Source organism: Microcaecilia unicolor, chromosome 11 (genome assembly GCF_901765095.1).
Source record: "Microcaecilia unicolor chromosome 11, aMicUni1.1, whole genome shotgun sequence".
Taxonomy (NCBI): Eukaryota; Metazoa; Chordata; class Amphibia; order Gymnophiona; family Siphonopidae; genus Microcaecilia; species Microcaecilia unicolor.
In genome coordinates, this window is record NC_044041.1 from 198,185,788 (window position 1) to 198,196,550 (window position 10,763).

General features: G+C 49.8%; 1 long non-coding RNA gene across 1 annotated transcript; it reads right to left on the reverse strand.

The window, feature by feature from the left end:
* Positions 1-447: 447 nt before the first annotated feature.
* LOC115479483 lies at positions 448-10,526 on the reverse strand. The gene is made up of 4 exons (XR_003943699.1): positions 10,514-10,526; positions 7,692-7,699; positions 774-800; positions 448-522 (listed from the first exon to the last, which is right to left on the reverse strand). It is a non-coding gene; the product is annotated as an uncharacterized LOC115479483 (long non-coding RNA).
* Positions 10,527-10,763: the final 237 nt, after the last annotated feature.

Genomic DNA, 10,763 nt, shown 5'->3' on the forward strand with positions numbered 1-10,763 from the left:
AAAGAAAAAAGTGTTTATATGAAAAAAAGATAGATAAAAGATAGAATGACTTAAGATATATTGAATAGTTAAAATTAAAATTAAAGAGTAACATAGTAAATGATGGCAGATAAAGACCTGTACGGTCCATCCAGTCTGCCCAACAAGATAAACTCATTTTACATGGTATGTGGTACTTTATACCCGAGTTTGATTTGTCCTTGCCATTCTCAGGGCACAGACCATAGAAGTCTGCCCAGCACTGTTCTTGTACTAAAAGTTCTGAAGACTCTGGAATCCTAAAGAGTTACAAGATTCCAGAATCCCAGTTAGTAGCAACATTCCATGTAGAACCCCAAAGAGTAACATAGTAAATGACGACAGATAAAGACCTGTACGGTCCATCCAGTCTGCCCAACAAGATAAACTCATTTTACATGGTATGTGGTACTTTATACCCGAGTTTGATTTGTCCTTGCCTTTCTCAGGGCACAGACCATAGAAGTCTGCCCAGCACTGTTCTTGTACTAAAAGTTCTGAAGACTCTGGAATCCTAAAGAGTTACAAGATTCCAGAATCCCAGTTAGTAGCAACATTCCATGTAGAACCCCAAAGAGTAACATAGTAAATGACGACAGATAAAGATCTGTACGGTCCATCCAGTCTGCCCAACAAGATAAACTCATTTTACATGGCATGCGATACTTTGTATGTATACCTGAGTTTGATTGGTCCTTGCCATTCTCAGGCAAGAAGTCTGCCCAGCACTGTTCTTGTACTAAACGTTCTGACACTAACGTCGAAGCCCTTTAAATTTTACACTCCAGAGATAATTCAGAGTATGCATTTTTAAATGAGTAACTAAATAAAACCTTTAAAAATTGTCCTCCCAAGAGACAAAGGGGAACAAAGCTGGGGCAGGTCCGTGGCAGGGAGTTCCCTTTGAAAATCAGCTTATCCACAGACACACAGTGCTGTGCAGTCCTGCAAGCTGCCAAGTGGGACTGAAAATAGGTGTTATAGCCGTAAGGTCTTGAGTGATATCTGTAAGATCCAGAGGGCGTAGCAGGCAAAGCAGTTTGTGGCTTGTTACCACCTTCAGGTTTGGAAGAACTTGGGCAAATGTTGTCTGTGTGATTGTGAAATCCCTGCACCAAGCACGAAACAAAAAGCCTTTCACTCTTGTAACCTTTCTTAGAGTTGAGATTAATTGTTTGGCTAGGGATTGAAATTACCACAATACAAATTAAAGAAACCTAAAGTGAATGATTGATGAAGCTTTGTTGGTTTGAAAGGTTACTTTGCATCAGATGCAGATGGTTTGTGGGCTCCGTAAATTCTGTTTGTTAACATCATTTCCCCGAGTGAAACTCTTTATAGATGATTGACTGAGAGTACGAGAAAGCTTCTCCATTTCATTAGCAGACTTTAAAATAGATGTGGTCAGGCAGGCTGCAGTGGCTGAAGACAAACAGATCTGGAGAGGATACACAAGTACATAAGTAATGCCACACTAGGAAAAGACCAAGGGTCCATCGAGCCCAGCATCCTGTCCACGACAGCTTCCCAAACGTACAAACATTCTATACATGTTATTCCTGGAATTGTGGATTTTTCCCAAGTCCATTTAGTAGTGGTTTATGGACTTGTCCTTTAGGAATCCGTCTAACCCCTTTTTAAACTCTGCCAAGCTAACCGCCTTCACCACGTTCTGGTTTCTATTCTGCAAAGCTGCTTTGATACATTATTCAGGGGACCTTTTTACTATGCCGCGTAAGCGCATATTTGCGCCCAACGCACGCCAATTCTGAGTTACTGCCAGGCTTCCATGTGGCCCGTGTGGTAATTTCATTTTTTACTCACATCTGCTATGCGCAGCCAAAATATATTTTTTAACTTTCTGGCGCTCGTCAGCTACATGCGCCAAGTGGCATTCGGCGAGCGTAGGTCATTACCTCCTGGTTACCACGTGAGACTTTACCGTTAGGTCAATGGCTGGCGGTAAGGTCTCAGACCCAAAATGGACACGCAGCAATTTTCATTTTGCCGCATGTCCATTTTCGGCAAAAATAAAAAAAAGGTCTTTTTTTACAGGTGTATTGAAAAAATGATTCTGCGCGTGCCCAAAACACGTGTCTACACTACCACAGGCCATTTTTCAACGCACCTTAGTAAAAACAAAAACCTTCAATACCTTCACTCCATTCCTATCCATCCCAGATACAAGCACAATACAGTTTCGCATTACCTCGTGGTAGACCCCAAGCTCATCATTCCAAAAATGATCGACTCTACAAATAATGTTAAACATACACATCTCAATTCTTGTCCAACCCAAGTGCACTCAGCCAATCTGATGCGGCCATTTTAATTGCTTCCCTCTCTTTCTCATCTCCCACAAGCCCCCAGGTCTGTTATTTTTGTCTGTCTCCATGACAGGCCCTTTCTCCCAAGAGGAAACCACTGTACCCCTGCTCTGAGTAATTTCTCTGCACCTCTGTCTTATTTTACTTTATTTGATGACACACCTTACCGATAAGTTTGAGGCAAGTTGCATCATAAATACCAGATTATCCAAAAATTATAAAACACAGTTGTAATTGAAAACAATAACATCATTAAAAAACACTACTGTATAAAATACTCTAGAAATACCAGGCTTTTTAATTGTCTCTTAAAAGAAAAATGATATGAGATTCAACGTAAATCAGTAGGAAAGGAATTTCTTAATTTAGGGTCCATAAACCCCAAAATACTGCCTTCCTTAATGTGCAATAAGGGCAATTCTATATATGGATGCAAATTTCCATGTGCAAAATTGCACACTATTCTGAGATGCACACGTGCTAATGAGTCAATCAACGCCAACAAATGGCTGCTGGCAATCAATTGTTGGGGTTAATTGGCAACAATTTGGATTTATGCACTCGTCTTGCTAAGCGCTATCCTAGAAAGATTCACATGCAAATCTTATAGTGTACAACTCAAAAGAGGGCGTGCCAACGGGAGAGGCATGGGCAGGTTGAGAGCGTTTACTAAAGATGTTACTGAATACCAGGGATCGGCGCCTAAACTACATGCCAGGATTTATACCAGGTTCAGAAGCGCAGCCAGGTTCAGCCAGGTTGACGGAGCAGGGGGAGCGAGAGCGGACTTCCGCCGGCGCACATTTTCAGTGCTGCACAACGAAACAAAATAGGCACCAGCAGAACTCCATTAGGGGGAGCGGTCGCTCCCCTGGCGCCCCACCTAGCTACGCCACTGACCAGGTTTCAGTTGGTGTAAACCCTCATGCTCAAAGTTTGGCATGGATGCCAGCTCTAAGCACTGTTCTAAATAGCGCCCAACTCAGAGTGCCGTTCGAAGAATGTGTCTACAACACCTCAACCTTCTTCGACCACAATAACTCTAGGTATTTGTTCTATGCCGGAGGTGGCGAACGCCTCTACGGCGCTATGTAAGCCACATTGAGCCTGCAAATAGGTGGGGAAATGTGGGATACAAATGTAGCAAAGAAAGAAAGAAAGAAGAGTGATCCATGCGGATTTTTCGGCGCTGTTTTTTGAGTACCGTTACTGAATCTAGTCCTACATGTCTCCCAGTTTCTCTCCATCCCCCAGAGCTTACCAAACACCTTCAAGGCTTCCAGAGGCTCCTTTGTCCACCATACTGTGGTGAGAGAGGCCTCTTTGTTAAACTCTCTACTTGTGTGAAGAAAGAGATAAGGACATCCCTTGTGCCTATGGAGAGAGGAAAGAATAGACACTCCGAAATCACTAAAGACCATGTAGTATTAGCTTAGTTTAGTTTATTAAGGACTCGATATACTGCCCTTCAGTGCCTATCTGAGCCGTGTACGACCATAAACCAAAGAAAGAAAAGAACGCCGTCAAGGACAGAGGAAAATAAGAAAGCATGAGTACTCCAGGACAGAGGGCCGAGCACTACTGCATGGCCATTGGGAAGGCAAAAGCTAGTGCAAAAAGATGGGCCTTGAAGGGGGCCCAAAAATGGGGCTAGGACTGTTCAGCACAGAGAGTGGGTGGAAGGGTATTCTAGGGGGAGGGGGCCACACAACCACACACAAAAAAAAAGCCGAACGACAGGTGGATTCAAGGTGAGAACAACGGGTGGGGGGGGGGGGGGGGGGGGGGGGAGAGACAGAAGGAAAGGGCTGAGAGTAATGACCTAGTTGGGATATAGGGAAAGTTGAGGGAGGGCAGGTAGACCAGGTCACTAACTTCTTCACTGCTGAGACAGCACTGGAGCAGTTCCGGACAGCAGGAGCGTAACCAGATCTCAGCGAGAGGGCGGTCCAGAGCCCAAGATGGGGGGCACATTTTAACCTGCCTCCCCAGCCGCCGACCCCCCCCCCCCCCCCACTGCACTTTCGGACCCCCCTCCGCCACCGCCACCGACCCTCCCCGCCACTTTTGACCCCTGCCGCCGACCCTCCCCCCGCTGCCGCCACCAGGTACCTTTGCCGGCGGGGGTCCCCAACCCACGCCAGCCTTGGTCTCCGACGCGTTCGCTGATCTGTGCTGTGAGTCCTGACTGACGTCCTGTATGCACATCCTGCGAAAGTCTGGCTACGCTCCTGCCCTTAGTGGATCAACATTAATTCCCAAAATTACTGCCATTTTACTGCTGTGGTATAAATAGCCTTATCACAGGAATGACCCACATAACGATACGCTGTGGTCATTTTTTCCTGCAGCTGAGTAAAAGGACCCCTGTGTGATTTGGGGTTTTTTTTTTTCCTGTTTGTCACCTTGAACACGTTTTTGGAGTAATGATATTACCATTCAGAATAATCAATAAGATCATTTTTCAGTCTGTTAAAATTGTTTTAAAAATTCTAATACAAAGAAAGCTCCTTTACTCTTGGTGACTCTCATCGCAGACAGTCAAGCGGACAAGACATTTCTCCCAGAGCTTTCACTTATTTACTTTTTGCATTTCTTCTTTTACTGTTTACCTTCTGGCAGAAAGAAGTTATTTAAAAAAAAAATATTAATTCAGTGCGTCGGGTACAGTTTGTGGTTTAACCCTGAGATCTGAGGCATGGGAAAGTGAATGGCATTTCAGCTGACGTTTTGCCGAAGAAGTAGCTAAAGGGTGGGATCCAGAGCTGTTGACGGCTCGGCACTTTCAATCGGGCTGGCCTTGCTTCGTTTGAATAGACACATTTGATTCACTCTCTGGAAACATTAAATGAAGCCGCTGATTAGATTTTTATCTCTGTCTCTGGAAAGATTAACAGGGGATTTTAATGATAAATAGCTTTTGGTCACCAGTGTCTGGCCTCACCACAAAAAGTTCATCATATGCCCTTCTCTACCCGGTATAATTTGAATAAAGCAAGCCCAAGAGGTTCAACCACTGGGCTTAATCCAAGATATGAATGGAAAAACTATCAGATTCAATTCGGACTGGGATTGTGATTGTCAGTTAAACTGGGATGGTCCTCAAAGCTATTCAGCTTGACACAAGACCATGGCTCATCCTGGATTTCTTGGATTTCTCATTTTTAGACCCAGTTTCAAATGGAAAGCATGAAAAAGGATCTGAGGAACCTAGAAGAATGGTCTAAGGTTTGGAAATTAAATTTCAATGCGAAGAAATGCAAAGTGATGCACTTAGGGAGTAGAAACCCACGAGAGACTTATGCGTTAGGCGGTGAGAGTCTGATAGGTACTGAGGGGGAGAGGGATCTTGGGGTGATAGTATCCAAGGATCTGAAGGCGACGAAACAGTGTGACAAGGCGGTGGCCATAGCGAGAAGGTTGCTAGGCTGTATAGAGAGAGGTGTGACCAGCAGAAGAAAGGAAGTGTTGATGCCCCTGTACAAGTCGTTGGTGAGGCCCCACCTGGAGTATTGTGTTCAGTTTTGGAGGCCATATCTTGCTAAGGATGTAAAAAGAATTGAAGCGGTGCAAAGAAAAGCTACGAGGATGGTATGGGATTTGCGTTACAAGACGTATGAGGAGAGACTTGCGGACCTGAACATGTATACCCTGGAGGAAAGGAGGAACAGGGGTGATATGATACAGACGTTCAAATATTTGAAAGGTATTAGTCCGCAAACAAATCTTTTCCGGAGATGGGAAGGCGGTAGAACGAGAGGACATGAAATGAGATTGAAGGGGGGCAGACTCAAGAAAAATGTCAGGAAGTATTTTTTCACAGAGAGAGTGGTGGATGCTTGGAGAATTCCTTTATTAAATAAAACGGAAAAAACCAATATTCAAGACATTACATCATGCCGTTGTAAAACCAGCCCCACTACACTTTTATACAAAAAATACAAACCCGATAAAACCCGTCCCCCCCAAATCCCCCCCACACCATACATTCAAATCAACTTCAAGCGGACATGCTTCCACCAAACCCCAAAATTATGTACCCCCCCCCCCTTCCACCTTTTCCCAGCGTGCCAATTCCTGGACGGCTCGGACAACGTCCCAGGAAACCTGCTCAGCCGACCTGCACTCCTGGCGCATAGACACCCCGCATCGGGCCACCCACAGGCAGTACCTGATAATAACTGATATGAGGAAGGCGGTACCTGGCTCCAGCCGCCCCGTCCCCTGCTGCCTCCCGTACACCCAGTCTGCATAGGTGTAGGACGTGAAGCTGGGGATGGCCAACAAGGCAGCCACTCTTCCACAAACTGCTCTGGAGAATGGACACTCCATAAGGAAGTGGTCCATCGTCTCCAGCTGACCAGCACACTCCCCCCTCGGGCAGTTTCGGTCCTGCATGCTTCGGTGCATATTTGCCCTAACATATAATTTACCGTGAAGGGACAGCCAGGCAATGTCCCTGTACTTGTTCGGGAGTCGTCTAGATGAAATAAAGCCCAGGCCCTGCCTCAGCACGGGCCCTGGAGCATCCCTAAGAGTCAGGGGAGATGAGAAATGCTGGGAGCGAACCCGCTCCACCCAGCTCTCCCTCTGCCCCGCCCTTATTTCCTCCCATTTAATGTCCCACAACCGGACCAGCTTTACTAAGGATTTGTAGTAGCCTACCCCCTCCGGGAAACCCTTCCGCAACCTCCCCACCTTCCCCCCTCCCCACCAAGGGCCCCAAAATCCCTCCCACCACTGCACAACACTTTGTGCCCACCCTGGGGCCTCCGGCCCTCCCCCCCGCCCAAGGTTAAACTGGATGAACAGGGAGGAGAATAGCAAGACATTCATCCCGTGACCGGTAAGTAATATTGCGTTTTACCTGGTTCATCCTGTTGCCCCACAAAAGTTGAAAAAACACGCTGTACAATGAAGTGAAACAGCAGTCCGGCAAAAGGCAGATGTAACTCAAGAAGAGAAACATGGGGACTATCTGGGTCTTCAACAACCGGACCCTGTCTGCCATGGACATCCACCACCCCTTCCAACGATCCACCTTTTCCCTTGCCTCCGATATCTTTTGCTCCCAACTCTCCCGCCCGTAATCCCCCTCCCCCCAAAATACACTCCCAACACCCGCATTCTTTCAATCCCTGCAGGAAACCCGCCCCCTAGGTTAAATCGCCGTTCCTCTGGACCCACCCACAAGCTAGTACACTTACCCAGGTTTACCCGTGACCCCGATGCCTTGGAATATTCTTCAAGGGTCTCCCGCAGCATCCTCCCCTCCCTCTGGTCTGCCACCCAAACGGTGACATCGTCTGCATAAGCGATGACTCTCAATACGTTCCCTTTGCCAACCTCTACCCCTCTGAGCCCTCCCTCCCCCCCCTCCCAGCCTCCGCACCAGGGGATCTATAGCAAAAGCGTACAGCAGGGGGCTCAATGGGCACCCCTGCCGTACCCCTGCCGTGACCCCCACCTCCGCCCCCCCTCCATCCATTCACCAGGGGAAAAAATCGCGCCCCAGCATACAACAGTTGCAGTTGTGCGATCCACTCCCCCGGGAAGCCATAGTGATCCAGGACCTTCCACAAGAACTCCCACTGCACTCGGTCGAAAGCCTTGTCCTGGTCCAAGGCCACGACCAACCTACCATCTCCCACCCGGCTATGTTCCAAGCCCTCCCTCACCCAGGCTACTGCCTCCAGCACCCCCCTTCCTGGGACCCCACACCTCTGCGGGACTGCTAGCACTTCACCGGAGACCTTCCTCATGCGAGCATGAAGCATGTGGGCGAAGATCTTCCGGTCGCTGTTCAATAGTGCTATTGGTCGCCAGTTCGCCACGTCTTGAGGATCTTTGCCTTTGCTAAGGAGGACCAATGCTGATCCTCCCATAGACTCCGGCAAGGATCCTCCTGTTCGCGCCTCCTCCCAGAGTTCCAGCAAGAGCGGCGCCAGCTGGTCCCTGAACCGTTGGTAAAACTCCGCCGGAAGTCCATCCGGCCCCGGCGCTGTTCTGCGCCGCAAGGCCCCAATGGCCTCCTCCACCTCACCCAGCGTCCACGGCTGCGTTAAGACCTGAAGATGGGGCCCCCAGTTACCCACCCCCGGGGTCCCCTCAATATATCTTCCCATGGCCTCTGTCCCCAACTGTAGGTCCGAGAAAACCCGCCCAAAATGCGTCCCCACCACCCGCAAAATACCTTCCCTGGATTCTTGGAGCACCCCCCCTCATCCCTAAACCCCACCACCACCCTCCTCTCCCTTCGTTCCTTGCAGCAGTCATACGGGTCCGGACCAAGCAGCTTCCCGAAGTCCCGCTCGTAGACGAGGGAAGAGTAGCGGTTGTACTGTACTCTTTCAACCTCCTGCTGCAGTACCTCAATATCCTCCCTCCTCCCCCCCCCCCGGGAAATTAGATTATCCCGTCGCTTTCTCAGGGCGATCCCCAACCGGGTGGCCTCCCTTCCCTCCCGCCTTGCCTGACGGAGAAAAAACCCTCTGGTGCGGTGTTTCAGTACTTCCCACCAGTCCCTGAGGGAAGGGAAGACACCCTGAATGGACACCTGGTCTGCTAGGAATTCCAGGTACTCCTGGTGCAACACCCCCTCCTTCAACCATTTGAGATTCAATCTCCACAACCCTTTCCCTAGCTTGCACGCCCCCCCTCCCCCCAACTCTATCATCACCATCCTGTGGTCAGAGAAATCTACTTCCACCACCCTAGGTGCCTGCCTACATGCCCCTTCCCGAACTATAAACCGGTCAATTCTGCTCCTACAGGTGCCCCGTGAAAAGGTGAAACCCTGATTCCCACCACCAAGTGCAATATGTACATCCACCAGCCCTGCTCCTTTCATAATCCCCGCTAGTCGAACCCCATCATAACGTACTTGTGGTGCCCGCCCCCCACTATCCTCTTTTCGTAAGATACTGTTGAAGTCTCCTCCCCACACCAACTGCCTTGAAGTGTATAGGTAAGGCTTAATTTTGTTGAACAATGCAGACCTTCCCTGTTTGCTTTGCGGTCCATACACATTAATCACCCGCAAGGCCACCCCCCGCAATATTACGTCCAACACCAAACACCTACCAATACCCAGCTCCACCACCCTCTGAATCTCTACTTTATTGGTTTTAAAGAGGATGCCTATCCCCCCATACCTCTCCCCGGCCAGACCCCAGATAGAGGGTCCCCATCTCCAGGCCCTCTTTGCCCGCCGGATGTCCTCCAGCGTCTGCAACCGGGTCTCCTGGAGGAGGAAACAGTCTGCCTCCACAGCAGAGAGGCCATCAAATGCCAAGCTTCTTGCCCTCTGGGAGGCGACACTAGCCACATTAAGTGTGGCGAACACCAATAGCAGTCCCGCCATCAGTCCTCGCTATCACACCCCCCGCCTTCCTGGCTGCCTTCCCTTCTCTCCACACCATCATCCGTGGTCCCTTCCCCTCCACCCTCTTCTTCCTCCTCCGCCCAATCCCGGACCCCTAGCTTAAACATCCCTTCCCCCACCCTTGCTTTCTTCCTCCCTATCTTCTTTTTGTCTTCACCCACCTCCCTCCCTCCCTGGGGATCATCACCCGACCTGCCCCCCTCCTCTCCTCCCTCTTCCACCCCTACTACCTCCTCTTCTTCCACCCTTCCCATCAATCCCGCCTCCGACCCTTCCTCCCTCCCCTCACGGGCCTGCATTACTACATCCTTTCTTACCTTCCTTTCCTCTCCCGCCCTCCCTGCATCAGCCGTTACCTCCCCCGATCCACCCACCTCCCCCCCTACCCTTCCCCCCTCTTTGTCCCTCAAAACCCTCCCCCCCGTTTCTCTTTCCTCTTACCCGCTGTTCCCCTCACTCCTTCTCCCCTACCTCCCAACCCGTCCTGCCGGCTACCCCCATCCTCTACCTCCTCACCAGCCAGTTCCTCAACCCCTCCCTCCTCTTCCAAACCCCTGAATCTATTCCCTACTTCTATCCCCATTCCCACCCCCCTTCCCCCCTTTCCTCTCCGCTGTTTCTTGGACACCCGCGTCCAGCCCTCATCCTCCCCTTCCTGCCGCTTCCGACCCTCCCCCAAGCCTCCCCCCCTCTACCTGTCCCTGTCCTTCCCTGGACCCTTTCCCCCCCGCCCCGGGAACCTGATCATGGTCTGCTTCCCCTCCCCCCTCCCCCTGACCTGAACCATCCCTATCTATCTCCTCCTCACCCCCATTATGGGAGGCCCAAGGGCAGGCTCGAAATGCATGCCCCAGACCCCCACACAAGTTGCACTGAATAGACATACAGGACTCCGTGGGATGCTCCTTAGACCCGCACTTTCCACACTGCACAACCGGGCATGACATACTAAAATGTCTAAACGACCCGCACCTGTGACACTGCCGTGGCTGCCCCTTATAAAAGCAGAGAATCCGATCCCTGCCGATGAACGC